At 38.5% G+C, this 16,400-nt stretch overlaps 1 protein-coding gene across 1 annotated transcript in view; it reads left to right on the top strand.

Annotated features, from left to right (window-relative positions):
* The first annotated feature begins 8,201 nt into the window (after positions 1 to 8,201).
* The window catches only part of ESR1 (estrogen receptor 1), a 349,291-nt gene continuing 341,092 nt past the window's right edge, over positions 8,202 to 16,400 (top strand). The window contains exon 1 of the mRNA XM_020287265.2: positions 8,202 to 8,358. The gene's annotated coding sequence lies outside the window, so the exon portion shown is untranslated. The remainder of the gene's footprint in view (positions 8,359 to 16,400) is intronic.

Raw genomic sequence — 16,400 nt, 5'->3', positions numbered from 1 at the left:
GGGTTGTGTTTTTTGTATCCATTTAGCCAATCCATGTCTTTTAAGTGGGGGCATTAAGACCATTTACATTCAATGTTAGTATTGATATGTGAGATACTGTTCTGTTCATCATGTTGATTATTACCTAGTTGCTTTGTTTTATCCCTTGTGTTACTGTTTTAAAAGAGCTGTGAATTTTAACTTTTGTGTGTTTTTACTCTGCTGGATATTGATCTGTTACATTTATAGAGTACTTTTAAGCATTTCTTATAGTGCAGGTCTTATGGTAACAAATTCCCTTAGTATTTGCTTGTCTGGGAAAGACTTTATTTCTTTTTCATTTATGAAATTTAGTTTGACAGGGTACAAAATTTTGACTGGCATTTATTCTGTTTAAGGAGACTAAAAATGAGACCCCAATTCTTTCTGGTTTGTAAGGTTTCTGTAGAGAAGTTTGCTGTTAGTCTGACAGGTTTTCCTTGAAAGTAACTATATGCTACTTGATGCTTTTGTCTCATTTTTTATAGGATTTCTCCTTTACTTTAACTTTGGCCAACTGATGACTGTGTCTTGGTAATGTCCTATTTGCCATGAATCTTCCAGGTGTTTGATTACCTCCTTGTATTTGGATGTCTAAATCTCTAGCAATACTGAGGAAATTTTCCTTGATTATTCCCTTGAATAGGTTTTCCATGCTTTTTGCTTTTTTTCCTTCACCCTCAGGGATACCTATGATTCTTATATTCCTTATATTCTTATATCCCTTTACATAGTTCCATCTTTTTGGAGAGATTGTTTATTTTTCTTGATTCTTTTTTTAATATATTTTTGACTGACTGGGTTGATTGAAAACCCTTGTCTTCAAGCTCTGAAATTCTTTCTTCTGCTTGGTCTAGTCTGTTGTTAAGACTCTCTGCTGTATATTGAAATTCCCTAAATGAGTCTTTCAATTTTATTAGTTCTGTTATATTATTCTCATATCATTTATCTCTTTAGTGATATTTTCATTCATGTTCTGATTATATTTTTGGCTTCTATGTGTTGATTTTCAATTTGGTCATCAATCCCATTGATTTTATTTGACATCCATATTCTGAGTTCCACATCTGGCATTTCAACAATTTCCTTTTGGCTAGAGTTCATTGTTAGAGAGCTATTGTGATCCTTTGGTGGTATCAAAGGGTCACAATAGCCAATATTGCCAAAGTTATTATGCTTGTTGTTCATTCTATTCTGGAACCTCTTCTCTCAGCTCAAAATAGATACCTTGCAGTACACCTGTTCTCCTCTGCTGGACCTCTGTTACCTGGTGAAGAGAGGGACAGGTTTCTGGATGGCATGTTTGAGTCCTATTCTGTAAGATTGACCAGGCAGGAGGAGGTGGATGTACTATAAGCCATTAACACTGTTGCTGTCCTGCATCTTACCTTGCTCTGTGGCAGGGCTGGACCGTGCCAGGGCTGGCCTGCCCAGGTCTGGTAATGGTAGCTGTTTTGGTGTTCACCCTGCCCAGGTCTGTCTGCAGTGGGGTTTCCCAGATGATGGCAGCAGCCACTGTGCTGCTTAGATGGTAGGCAGCAGGTGCTGAGGGTTTTGGCACTTCTTCCTCCTGGGTTCTGTGGGAAGTGTGGCTGGGTGGGGCTACACAGGCTATAGCAGTAGGTGCTAGGTCCATGGGAGCCTGCTCTGCCTAGGTCCCCCGACCAGTTGTGGGGGCACATGACACCCACCTGCAGGGAGTGTGAGAGTGTCTGGCCTCCTCACTCCCTCCCTGCCCTGGCAGAGGTGAGGGGGAGGCAGCAGCTATAGATTTGTCCCTTGGGTGGACATAGTACTCTGAGGCTGGGACATCAAAATGGCACCGACCACTGCCCCCAGAGTTCAGAAGTCAGCTTTGCCCTCTCTCCAGAGCAATGCCACCACACAACCTCCAGTCAGGTGTTTGCATCAGTCTGGAGGCCCGCTGTAGTGGAGGGCCCTTCCACAGCTCCAGTTGCAATGTCTGCAGGCCATGTGTGGAGCCCTGGTTTCTCTTCTCTGTACTTTCACACATGTGGGCGCCTTTTCTGGTACCTCTGGTCTTGCTGAACGGGTTGTCACACTTCCCTCTTTTTCACTTTGGGAGCCTCCTGTGGTCTCTCTTTTAATTCCCAATGCTTTCTCTCAGATGATTAATCTGAAGGTGACTATCTACTCACCACTTTTGATTCTCTCTGCAAGAGTGGTGTGTAGAGGCTGCTTTTAGTCTGCCGTCTCAGCCCTCCCTCCAGAATTTTCTTCTGTAAAGCAACCTGTCCTTTCACTATGACTCGGTGTTTGTGCAAATTGGTGAGTAAAATGTAGCAACATATTCTGAGCTATATTTAAATATCATTTATCTCTGACACCAGCCCCTTGCCTCAGATGAAATGTGTGAAGTTCTCCTTTCTCCTCAGAAGTACACCTTAGTAGATGATAAAAATAAACTACCTGAAAGGCCACTTGTCTCTGGACCCTGGTTGAGACTTTGCTTCCCACTGAGAGGTGTGTGTGTTTGTGTATCTGGTGATCCATGTGGTTGGGGGTGGGCTGAGGCTGGGTGTGGGTTGGGAAGAAAAAAACCCAAGGGGCAGGTGGGGAGCAAGAAGGGTCAGGGATCTACTTTTGTTGAGTAGCGTGAATAATGTTTCTATTTTAAATCATCGCCATCTTTAGTGTTGCATCTTCTGTCATTCTTGTCACTACAAATACTCATTCTTCTAATAGGAATTTTTCAATAATTATTTCCTTATGTGGGATGTTTGTGGCATGATATATATATATATTTCAATATAAAAAGAAAGAGATGTGATCTATGAAGGCAGGTTTTAAAAGCCTTTCTATAAATGAAGTATAACGTTTGAATTTATTGATCTCCTTCCAGAATTATTTTCTACTTGACTTTGTTATCTGAAGAAAGATAGTCCTTTCATTTTACTGATTAATTGATTTTTGAAAAAGAGGCTATCTTTATCCCTATAAGCTTCAACTAGGTCTTTCGTATTGAGTTAATGACTGTATAAAATTCACGTGACTGGGGATTGTTGTCAAATACTCTTGGACTGGTACATTGAAAATAGGATTGCTGCTGGGTTTGTGCCTCCTGATGCAGAAGTTAGCACCTGGAATGCAGGATGCATGTTTAGTTATGTCCTTCTGATGGCAAGGAACAGAGACTTCCGTGGATACCTGGTAAGAAGGGTTATGGAAGAATTTGTGTAACTTCTGCGATGCCGTCAGTGACCACTGTAGCTCTAGCCAGACTCTGCCACATGCTCATGGGTCCAGGGTCTCCTATTTGTTTGTCTCAACTCGTTGGCTTTCTCTGTTTCTGCACAGCTTCACTTGCAAAGGGCCTTTGCTTATGATGGCCTCCACTCTATCCCAAGACATCCTTCCTACCTTTGTGGCTGACTAGCTCAGTGTAGGTTTGCAAACTCGTATTACTGAAAGCTTGAATGTGATTGGCCAAGTGCATCTTCTTCACATTTGTTCATGTCCTAGGTCACCGGCAGGTCTATAGATTGGCTGTTCTTTGGTCTGGTGCCTCACTGTGGTCTAATTAGCTGTAATCGGAGATGGGGGTGAGATGGAGGGGGTCATGTGTACTTAACTTGGCTGTCTAGGCGACAGGAGCTGAGTGCAGAGCAATTTTCCTTAGAACAATAGTGAGTAGGTTGTTGGGTACTGATCAATATCTCCAGCTAAGCAGAGTTTCAATTTTGGTTGTTCTTTGTGAGGGAAACTAGAAGCTCAGAGCTGCTTTCATAGAGTGATGGAATTGAGATAATATTTTGAGCAGTGCCCAATGGAAGTGTCTTTGGTAATAAGAACAAATGAAGAATTTTGGCCATTGACTATGTAACAGAATCCCAAACTCTGCTATCATCTGGGGTGTCAGACAAAAACACATACTTCAAATCAAAAACCTGATTTTTTTATTTTAGCCTGAATCACCTGGATCACAGTAGGATTGTGTTCGAATGACCCAGACAGATTGCATCAATTTTCTGCTTTACTTTGCTTGTGGAAACCAGGCTGTTAGTAGTTACTTCTGGAATGGGAGAATGTATCAATAAAAGGTTAGAACCTGGAAAAATTGCTAGATTTTCATTGTTGTGTTTCTTAATAAATAATGTGACACTATAAGGGAATGTGTATGTTGACCCTCTTTTAAAAAATAACAATGTAGTGGATAGCATGATTTTGATGAAATGTCAGGCTTTATTTTTCATTTGAAAAATGTGTGTGAGGGAACCAGGTGTAATGGCATGATACCTCTCTGAATTATACTTACGAGATTAAATTTGTCCTGTGTTTGTTTCAATTCCACTGTCTTATACCATTTCATTGAAGTTGTTCCTTTTTTCTTATTTGTTTTTTTTTCTGACCAAGAAAATGTATTTAACAAAATGTTCCTAAATGTTAGTGGCTTAATGCAATAAAATTATATTTCTTGATTACACATGGGCATTGCTAGTCCACTGGTTCTCCTGGGTTTCTCTCCTCTAAGCAATGCCTGAAGGACCACAAATCTTTCCATTTTCAGGCTTTCAGAATCCTCTTCATTTATCTCACAGGTGAGGGAAGAGGTTGGAAACAGAATGTTAGTTGTGTGTGTCGGTTTTGCAATATATTAGAAAAAAATAGTTGAGCTCAGACAAGAATGTGATTTGTAAACAATAATGGAAGAAGTAGGATTTCAGGGTAAGAAAAGCTGCCTGCTTCTTGATCTAAACAGTAGGATAGGATATGGGTAGGATTTCAGGGTAAGAAAAGCTGCCTGCTTCTTGATCTAAACAGTTGGAAATAAGGCTAAGGAATTTTTTTTTTTTGTATTTCAGAGAATTATGGAGGCATACATGCTTAGGTTACATAAATTGCCTTTGCATCACCTGACAAGCACAAGCATGGTTATCCCCCAGGGAGTGTGCATCAGATCCATTAGGTGTGGATTTTACCTGTCCCCTCCTCCACCCGCCTCCTGTGCCCAACACCCTGTGAATGTTACTTCCCGTATGTGCACATTGGTGTTGACCAATTAGTACTAATTTAATGGTGAGTACATGTGATGCTTGTTTCTCTATTCTTGCGATACTTCACTTAGAAGAATGGGTCCAGCTCCATCCAGGATAATACAATAGGCAGTTCGTCATTTTTTATAGCTGAGTAGTACTCCATGGTATATATATATACCACATTTTGTTAATTCATTCATGTATTGATGGGCACTTGGGTTATTTCCACATCTTTGCAATTGTGAATTGTACTGCTGTAAACATTTGAGTGCAGATGTGTTTTTTATAGAATGTTTTTTTTTCCTTTGAATGGATACCCAGTAGTGGGATTGCTGGATCAAATGGTAGTTCTACTTTTAGTTCCTTGAAGTATCTCCATATTACTTTCCATAGAGGTTGTACTAGTTTATAGTCCCACCAACCATGTCTGAGTGTCCCTATCTCTCTGCATCCATGCCAACATTTTCTGTTTTGGGACTTTTTGATAAAAGGCATTCTCACTGGAGTTAAGTGATATCTCATTGTGGTTTTGATTTGCATTTCCCTGATGATTAGCAATGAACATTTTTTTATGTGTTTGTTGGCCATTAGTTTATCTTCTTTTGAAAGTTTCTGTTTATGTCAATGTCCTTTTTAATGTGGTGGTTTGATTTTTTATTGCTGATTTTCCTGAGTTCTATATAGATTTTAGTTCTCAGCCCTTCATCAATGTATAGCATGCAAATACTTTCTCCCATTCTATAGGTAGTCTATTTGCTCTAGTGATAGTTGCTTTGGCTGTGCAGAAGCTTTTTAATTTGATCAGGTCCAAGTTTTTTAAAAATTATTCAGTCTAATAATGATGAATATAAGTTAATTAGACACTTTTCCTCAAAGGAGGTTTTGTTCTCTATATGAAAGCACAGAATATTTTAAAACAGTGTTAGTCCAAGCACTCATTTTTACTTTGAGTGATTTCATTAGAACAATAAACTTCAAAATGATTCCTAATAACCTTTTTGTATCAATCTGATGAAACTGTTATTACCTAATCACTAATAAACTTCTGAACCTTTTCATCCCATGATACATACAAAGCATTTGTGTTCCCATGGTGTGTCCTTGTGCATAATTCCATGTGCTGGTTCAGATTCTGCAGTGGAGTATTAAACCATGGGGGCTTCAGTTGGTCCACCTGAGTTTGAACCCTGGATGTAGCTGGTATAGGTACTTAATCCCAGTTTCCCATGGTTTCCTTATCTGTAAAATAGGTTTCTGGTAGTACCTACCTCACTGGGTTGTTGTGAAAGTGCTTGGAATAGTATTCGACACCTAGTACATGGGCCATCCATATCTGTGGGTACCACATCCATAGATTCAACCAATCATGGATTGAAAATACTTGGAAAAAATGCATCTGTACTGAACATGTACAGACATTTTTCCTTCTCATTATTCCCTAAACAATATAGCACAAAACCTATTTATCTAGCATTTACATTGTGCTAGGTATTATAAATAATCTAAAGATGATTTAAAGTAAATGGGAGGATGTGCATAGGTTACGTGTATATACTACTCCACTTTATACCAGGAACTTGTCCTGGAACCAATTCTCCTTCCCCCACCCCACAACTGAGGGGTGACTGTGTATGTCCTGAAGACATTTGCTATTATTTTTTATCTTATCACACTGAAGAAAGCACATATAGAATGCAAATGAATATCAAAAATAGTTTTTTAAGGATAATCTAATTTATATTTTATATAAAATGTATGCTATAAATTTATATTTTCTAATGAAAAAGAAATGATCTATACCCTTTAGTTCAGAATTCATTGGATTATGAAAACTGTTGCTGTAATTTTTTTCTCTGTATTGATGTGCACAACTGATTTTAACAAGTGGCTAAAAGCAGAGTTCACCCATTCTGGCAAATAAAATAATTGAGGGTTTTAATTCATTTAGAAAAAATATTTTGCTTTCAAAACATTTAAACTGTTCAGAGCATTTTATTAAATAATTTCCCTTTCACCAGAAATCGTACTAAAAACAATAAAAGCTAACAAAACACTCATAATGCATTAGCATATGTAATTATTCCTTATGTAGGTGAATCTTGTTGAAATTTTATGTTTGCTAACTTGAAATTAAATACTTTACATATTAACTAAAATACGTCCTGCTCTATATAGTCTGGGAAAGTTAATCTCAGACAAATTGGCATATTCAAGTTACTTTATGGGCTAATTCACAATTCTAGAGAAGACTGAAGATAGTTAAAATCATTTATTTCAAAATTGTTTAAAGCATTGATTATGAGTTTTGGTATTCAATTTTGAGATGCATCTCCTATTCAACAGTGGTCAGTCTACGTTCAGAGACTGAGAAATAAGGCAAGAGAGAGACCCTTCCTCCTCCTCTTCTCCACCATTCTCACCTCCAGAAAACCATCCTTTCTCCAGACTTGTAGATTTTCTCAAGAATAGAAAAAACTAGTATATTTTACAAAGCCTTTTAAAGTACACACTAAATGAACCACAGCAGACTTTAAAAGCTATTACAATTTCAATATTATTTTTAAGCCCATTTTCTACTTTAGAATGTTTATCTCTGTGTTAAAAATAAATAAACAAACAAACATCCTAAAAACTTTTAAATTGCTACAGAAATGCCAGGCAGTTTGTGGCAAGATCACACGGCGGAAGAAAGGGCTGAAGAGTCTGAGAGAAGCAAAACCTGTGCAGGTTACCAAGGTCAGGAACCTAATTAATCAGTGACAAGACGTGCAGAGTGGTTGTTGAATCAATGGTTGAAGGAAAGTGACCAAAACACTCACAGAAGACGGTTCCTCACCTCCGCTTTTAGTTTAGCTAATTTTGGATCAACAGAATTTATGTGCTGAGTGAACGATTTTTTTCCCCAGCCCCACATGCCTGTCGAGACTTCAAGCTTTATTATGAGCAGAGAGAAAAATCTGCTGGAGTACATAAAAAAGAATTTCAGGCAGATTAATGGATGATTTAGCTCTTCCTAAATGTCTATCTTAACGGAAGTGCTAAGAAGGTTAGAATCAGGCCTGGCTTGGAGAAAGGAAGGCCACCCCCTCCTCTATTTTTTAAAGGAGATTTTCCAATCCCAGTCAAATGGTGGTGCTAGTTCTTTATTTTTGAGTTACAGCATTTCCTAATTTCATGGTCATAACAATCTCCTGTCTACAGCCTCAGAACGGATTCCACCAAAACTGAAAATGCTGGCTCCATGCTCAGAAGCTCTTTAACGGGCATGAAAGGTTCATGCCTCTTCCTCCTGCCCATTCTATAGCATCAGAGGACAGTCTCTGAGTGACATTCTTCTCTTCAAGTAGGTACTCCTCTTTCTTCTTCTCATTTTTTTCCTTTTTGCTATAATGTGCTACTATTTACAAGCATGAGCTTACCTCTCATCTTAAAAGATGTTCCCTCCTCTCTTACTGCTCCAGGGATATTTTGCAAAGTTGCTGGCAAGTATTACTTCCATGTTAAAATGTTACGTCTAAACTTGGTTCAGTGGAAATTCACTTTTGCATTAATATTCAGCTGAGTCACAGGGCAATCCGACTACCCTTTTCTTAGTGCAGTGCTGACAGGCTGCCTGCCTGTCCCAGATAACATATTTTTTGGTTCCAGCTCTGCTATGAGATTTCTGCATTGTTGAACCATGTTGAAATTTTAAAAGTTCTTAATTGGACTGATCTCGGACTAGCATAAACATAGTATCTGTTTTCTAAATCTTTGGTGCCCTAACTTATGTAAGTTTGAACTGAGCAATCGGAATAAGCCATTATTTGTTTCCTAAAAGGCAGTCAAGTTTTCTGAAAAGATACGCAATCTAGCAATACAAGAATGAACCACCGTGTCTAGAAATTGCCCTATGATTTTAGGCAAGTTCTTTTCTGTCCTGCTGTCTCAGTTTTCTGTTTATGTATTTTTTTTTACAAAATCTATAGGTTGCTTTTTGCTCAGGATGGTATGTTCATAATGACTCCACCACATCTAGTAATGTGCTACTCGTGTAAGGATGTGGCAGTCACGAAAGACAGGGCAAGATACTTTCATTTTGGTTAGGGGAATGCCACATGCTTCAGGAAATGTTCGGTAAGTTGTAAGTTTCATGCTTTGTCAAGAAGGTAAGCAGTATTCGTTATCTCAGATGTGCCCATGGAAGCCAACATGATTATAAAAAAATTTTTTTTGAAGATTTACTTAATATAAGGGTTGGGCTTTATCAGGACTTGTGATCATGGCAATGATTCCTGTTCAAAGGTGCCAGATTTTTTAATGGCTTCATGGGCCAGATCTAATAGGCTTGCAAAGCGACTCTCAGTATGAGGTTGCTGGGAAACTCATCTGTTTTGAATATGACATATATATATGTCATATATATATATTTTAATGTTGAGGATAAACTTAGGAATACCAGGCAGAAATATTTGAACTGAATCTTAAAATGCACAGAAAACCAAAAGAAATTAAGTTGGATGGGAACGTTTGAGATCTAGAGTCCAAAGTCCATTTATATTCCATAAATTCCTTTCCCATTTCTTAGAAGCAAAGGTTTGGTCTGATTTTGTTAATATCCTATGAAGACTGCCCACTGGGCCTTGGAATGCATGGCTGTGACGCTGTGGAGGTGGGATACAGTCCTGTAGTGGTTGCTAGATTTTCTAAGAAATTAGAAATAAAAATAATGTAGGTATCAAAAGACATGAAATGTAGGGGGAAAAAACAAAAACAATTTTGAATAAGCATGCAACAGTCATATTTACTACCAGGATATTTTTCTTAGACACTTGGAGGTATTTTTTTTGTTTCATTGCTCATGACAGTCAAGGAAAAGGATAAAGTTCATGCGTCTTAAACTTGCAGCAAGAACAAAGTCAAAAGTATTTTATTCCCTTGAACTCTGTGTCTTTTATTAGGTTTAGGATTTAGAGCTAGCTATTTTATGCTTTCCCCCTCACACTCTAAAGCTCTGTACAGTATAGCTGTTCACATGATATTCACATGGTTATCTGTGGGTCTTCTCTGAGTATTCGTCTGTAGCTGTTTAGCCCAGTTGGTCAGAACGACTGCTCAGGCTGAAGGCCTGGTGGCCGAGTTTAGTTTGCTTTGAATAGAGAACAGCTCTGCTCCATGGTTGCAGATTGGCTCCGAGGCAAAAGGGGCAAGAAAGAGAATGACCCAGCTCCAAGTAGATGATCCACATTGTTTATAAATGACTGACAGCACATGCTTGGTTCACGGCTATTGAGATGTGGGCCTGCCATTCCCCTGTATCAGGGCAGAGTTTCCATCGTTATTCCCTAAGAAAGAGACATCAGCTCATAAGCCCTCTGCACAGTGTTCAATAAAGTGTTTTTTTTAAAGGCAAGCATGTTATAGGCGGCGTTTGCTGAAGGTAGTGGTGACGATGGCTTGCTTGCCTTCTGGGCAGCATCTCATTAGATTTCCTCCAGATCATGCTCCCTGGACCACAAGAGCAGAACCTGGCACATCAGTGGGTTTTATGGTGCTAAGAAGTATAACATTTTTCTGTCTGAAAATCTGTGACCCTTTGAGAGGGTGACAAGGCTTGTGCTATCCATTCACGCTTAAAAAATATTCTGCTAGAAAGCTTATACCTCTGCCTAGCTTTTTCACCGCAGATAACTCTCTGGTGAGGATTCAGACCTTAAGTACTTCAATTCAAATCCATGGGAAATGCCTGAGTCCACCACTTGCTAGCTGTGCAATTTCAGGCAAATTAGTCCACCTCTGGCTTCAAATTTCTCATCTGCAAAATAGGAGTACTAAGAGTAGCCACCAGATATAATTATAGGTTATAAATGAGATCAAACCACTAATTAAACTGCTTGCAGTCTTCAAGTGTAAGAAACTTAATATGAAGAGGTCAGTTTTATTCTAAGCCTAGTACAGTGCCTGGTACTCTATATGTGTTTAGTAAATGAAAGAACTTGAGGTCAGCACCGTAGCTGCTAGGAGTTTATGCACTTCTGACTGTGACTGGGAACTTTATCTGAAAAATAAAGGGCAGTAAATTTAGCCAGCGGAGTGTACCACTTGTTGAAATGCTGCTGCTTTTGGAATGAGCATAAAGTGTTGGAAGAGAAAGCCCAGAAACCTCCCATACCCTTGCCTGCAGTAGTCCTCTCCTTTGGGACGATCTTTGTGATGAGAAGGGTAGCAAAGATCATGCTAAGATAAGCATGTCAAGAATTTGTTACAAATGTTTCACATTCATTTTCACATATATTTGGGGGATTTTTAAAGCATTTTTCTTCTTCATTGGGCAGTGTCTTAATCTATGCACACATAGAGTTGTGCAATAACTTTCTAATTCCACATAGTACCAAAGACCTGAGATAATCTCTCCCTTACTGGCCCCATAACATATATTTAGTGCCCATGAGGTGGTAATAATAGCAATTAAATTAGCATCTAACATTTGGGGAGCTCTTACTTTGTGCAATGCTTTTTATTGGTATTATCACATGCAATCCTCACAACAAGTGGTAAACACTATGATTCCCATTGCACAAATGAGGAGGCCAAGGCTGTGAAAGATAGGTAGTGTGTCCAATGTTACACAGCGTTATAAATGACAGCCCTAAGACTTGAAGACAAACTCATTTAATTCCAAAGAGCGTGCTCTCAGCATTACTTGATAGAGTATTCATTTTTTAAATTTCTGATCAATATGAATCTTTCCTTGGAGAGGCAAGCTGAGCATCTGGGGCTGGTAGGAAATAATATTACACTCTCCTGCAGCTTCTATATCTTCATCTGTCAAATGGGAATAATGATATCTAACTTACAGAAGTTTTTGCAGCTACTGATGAGGATTAAATGAATTAATGCATGTAAAAAAGCTTCGTAAAAAGTTCACTTTTATAAAATGCAAATAGTTATATGGAATGCATCAATTATTACTTAGCTACATGTCAAGTCTTGTTACCAAGTGAGTGAGGGTACCCTGGGTGTGGTGCTATGAAACAGGCATGAGAGGTGGATTGGTTTATTCTTCCAAAGAACTGAGAGTATGCAGTGGTGGAAGGGTGGGTGGGTGTCCTTTGCCAGAATAGCAGAGTACCACCGGGTTTTTGACTGTTTTCCCCCCTCAGATCTCATCAAACCATCTTGTCGTCAAATGGTCAGTGGCAGAGCCCCCTAAAGAAATCTCCTTTTGTAGATTGGCTCAGAAGAAGCCATCAAGGTCCTTTTGCAAATGGGTGATCTGCGTTTCTCAGACCCTTCCTCCCTCTGCTGTTCGTAGAAATGGTCTTATTGGTCTTTCCAATGTCTTATGGTCTTTCCTTTCAGAATTTCAATGAAGACACCAAGAAATCCAAGAAATTTTGTGTTTATCTGATAGAAAATATTTGTGTTTTGAACTCTAATTTCTTTTTTTACTACAACCCATCTTTTGTCACAATTCATTTGCTCAAAACCATATAAAGAAAGGTGCTTAATGAAGATGATCACATCATGTATAAAAATCCATGTAAATATATTTCACTTTAAAACTATGTGACAAGCACAGGTGGTCCTGGGTTATAGACAAGATATAGTCTTGAGAATGTCTTTAGGTTGGATTTGTATGTAACTTGGATCACTGATTAACAGTGCATATGTGGTAATAATAATAATAATAATACTATAATGGCTCATGCATGGTAATAATACAGAGTAATACTGTAATAATAATCATAATAATTATAATGTCTCTGCACTGAAATAATGTTACAGAAACTATTGTGCTGTTTCTTTCAATTCAAACAAACAGAACATGCAAACAAACTCATACAAAAAGTTTAGATAGGAGATAGAAGAAATTTCAAAAAAGAATATTGAAGGCTAACACTGACCTAATGTTTACACGTGCAGAAGAAACTAATTCCTGAATTATTAATTTAATTATTTAATTATAAATTATCCTTATGGGGAGCCTTGGGAGCCTGTTTGCAAGTGTGGAACGCAGTAAGTCAGGTTGTCCACAACCAGGGCACTGACTGAACAGGTATAAATTGCTTTTTGTTTCCATAAGGAATGTTATGGAAATCCTACTTGCATGGAGTAAAGAATATTTAGGGGTTAAGTTTACTCAGGATCTAATATGGTTCAATTTGACCCATACTGTTAAATTCTTTTTCTAATTTTATTTAAGGAATGAGTAATATTTACAAGCACCCTGCTGTGGTTTATTAAGGTCTGTCCTAGAGTCTCTGCTCCCAGCCAGACTGGAAGAGCTTGAGGTGCAAAGATGGGGCTTTGTTCAGGTTTGCGCCCTAGTGCCTCAGGAAGTGCCTGGTGCACACTGGTTTTCCGTACAGGATCGCTGTGTTTGAGCTTGACAAGTTGTTTGATGCCTGCACAATCTCTATCAGCTATGATCAGTAGGGGACATAATATGCCATAGGACTATTACAGGATAACGATAATATGTACTTTATGCCATAATGTCAAATAATAAGACCGAGTGGAGTAGAATGTGACAAGTGCCTCCTTGGTGAGGACACACGAAGAGGGAAGGTATTCCTGGGTTGGTGCGGGGTGGTTACGGATAGTTACCAGTGGGACATGACATTTGACTGTGACCTTAAAGGATGGGTTATCTTTACACAGGAAGATATGAGGAAGGGGAAGAGCATAGTCAAAGGCATGGGATAGGGGAAAGTTCTGGGGAACCATTAGCTAGTTTGGCAGGAACATAGTTAAGAAAAGCATAGGGAGGTGCTAGGAGATTTTTTTTTTTTTTTTTTTAAGGAATGGAGAGTTAAATGTCCCATTGGGTAGCTTGGACTTTACAGTGTAGCCATTAAAGATCTTGATGTAGGGTTGGAATGAAATAAAGACTTAACAGTGGGAATATACTGTGTAGATTCAAATTTTCAGAGGAAGAGTGAGGGCATCAATTTGAAGGGCCCTGGAATGCTTCAAGAGAGGTGCAACCCAATTCAAAAAATCTTTTAGGATTTGGCTTTTTGAAATCAGGATTGTTTATGGTTGTGACAAGTTTGTCCCAAAGACAGCTAAGGGAGAAAGTGGTGGATTGGGAGTCAAAAGATATTACCCTGCCACTGATGTGCTTACAAACAAGTGTGAAGCTCAGTGCTCTGTTTTTCTAACTGTAAAATGGATTTAACATCTACCACGTGTCCATCAAAAGATTATGCTGGCAATACGATGAAAACTCAGTTGTAGGACTTTGAAAAGTAGTGTACCTCATATGTATAAAATATTAATTGCTTGGAATATTTTCATAATAAAATTATTGTATTTGGACAAGATATAGCTACAGAAGAAAATAGTCATATTTATATCAGATTTAGGATTAAGATTGCTTATGGTTACTAAATAGGTACTTTATGTTGGATACTGAACAAAAAAGTCCTTGGCTTTTGAGTCCTTTGCATTTCCCTTGCAAAATGGATTAAAGCCTTGGACCAGAGGAACTGTATTTTTCGTGTGGCTATACCATTTTATGATCCTATAGTTCTTGCCTTCAGCAACCTCTGTTTATAACAGCGACTTGAGATACTAATATCAGAAGCATAATCAAACCCATAGGTGTCTGTGCTGGGAATAAAAGACAGATGGGTTATCATTCTCTTGGTTTAGGACTCTGATTGGCAAGGAAGACTATGATATGTCTTCCAGCTGTCCAAAATGCTTTCTGTTTATTGGAATGGGAATGCTACATTCAGTGATTGGAGGCTGGGGAGAAGGAGAGAGAGTGTGCTTTCTCTCTTTTTCTTTGTTCTTCTCTTCTAAGAGAAATAAAAGGGAAGGGCAACAAAAAAGAAACAGGTGTGGACCTTCCGGGGGTGGGGTGGGAGGTGAGGCCAAGCACACCAAATAATGTAATCTCAGTTACAATAAATCTCAAGTGATAACACTACATCCCTGAGAATGTTCCCTGGTGGACGGTGCCTGGGCTTTGAATTTTGAGCAGAGAAGTACCGGGGGAAGATGAGATTGTCATGTTCAGCAGGGAGAATGTTGCTCATGTTGGTTTGTTGGTGTATTATTCCTCCAGATCATTCAGCCTTCAGAAATCAAGCAAATGGGTACTTCAAATCTAATTTGTGAAGGAAAGGATTCATGGGAAAATGTTTTCTAGGAAAAGCAAAATGCAAAAAGCAAAGTCCTCCTGCTTGCTATGGCATTGGTGTTGCATAAGTGGTATGAACGTAGTGGAGCATTAGTCACTTAGAACAGTTGACACGTTATTCTCATTTGAACTCTGAAGGGCCCTGGCTTCACTTCTTTCTCAGCAGCTGGAGTCTGTCCATTTCACTCCTCCCTCCACCCTTGGAATAGAAGTGAAATTTCAATGTGCCAATTTTCTACTTGTTAGAAGCCACAGTAATATGTTCAGTAGGGAAAGAGATTTATACCGTCCACAGAAGGAGGTTTTGTGATTACTGAAGATTTTAGTTTGTTGATGGGATTCCTAGAATCCATTCTCATCGGGTATACTGGACAGGTCGGTGGATTTACCAAAGCGTAACTAACGTGGACTGTACTTGATTTCTTTATCCAGCTCTTCAGTTCTAAATTTATTGCCAATTTTATTTATCAAACCTGTTTTCAGAAAAGTGATATTTGCCCATGGTCACAAGGAAACATCTGTGAGCTTAAACCTTAGAGACAGATAGTCAGTTAGAACATTTGGCTTATGAAGCTTAGATTGCAGAAGAGAAAAATTAATCAAGGAAACCCTCAAAAATATTGAGACAGCAATTAAGAAAGATGTCTTATCACTGACACACTGAAGTATTGAGTTCATATTAGTTGAGAAATGTCAGAATTCATAATGAATCATTAGGAGTGTCAGATCATGGTAAGTTTGGAAGTTGATGTCAATCTTGACTACCAGAATTTATGGTAGATTATATAATGGAATCCTGAGTTCTGAGAGATCAAAGGAAAATGCTGGCTCTTTCTTCATCCATTCTCTTAGGTCAAGCTTACCCAGCAAGAAGCAGAGTGAAAAGTTGAGCAATTATCTGAAGTGGGCAGTAAAGACAGCCAAACCAGATAATATATAACCAGAAAGTCACCATGGAGGGAAAATGTGGACTGAAAATAGGCTAAGGGGTGGAGGCAGAATGTCAAACAATTTGGTCAGTGTCCACAGTTCAGATTTACTGAATCACAGCCAATTCTTTGCTTCATGGAGTTATTTATTATAGAGCAAGACTAAAAAGCTGGGATAAAAACAAAAAGTTCATTACCAATGTTGTTGCATGTTTGTGTAAAATTTGTCCATATCTGTATTATTATCTGTGACATGTCTACTTCTGAGTATGTCCAGGGATTGGATTTCACTATTTTTTATTACTGGGTTGAAGTGGTGGAGGA

Source organism: Microcebus murinus, chromosome 5 (assembly GCF_040939455.1).
Source record: "Microcebus murinus isolate Inina chromosome 5, M.murinus_Inina_mat1.0, whole genome shotgun sequence".
Classification (NCBI taxonomy): Eukaryota; Metazoa; Chordata; class Mammalia; order Primates; family Cheirogaleidae; genus Microcebus; species Microcebus murinus.
The sequence above is the reverse complement of the archived record's forward strand: the minus strand, read 5'-3'. Positions and strand labels throughout refer to the sequence as shown.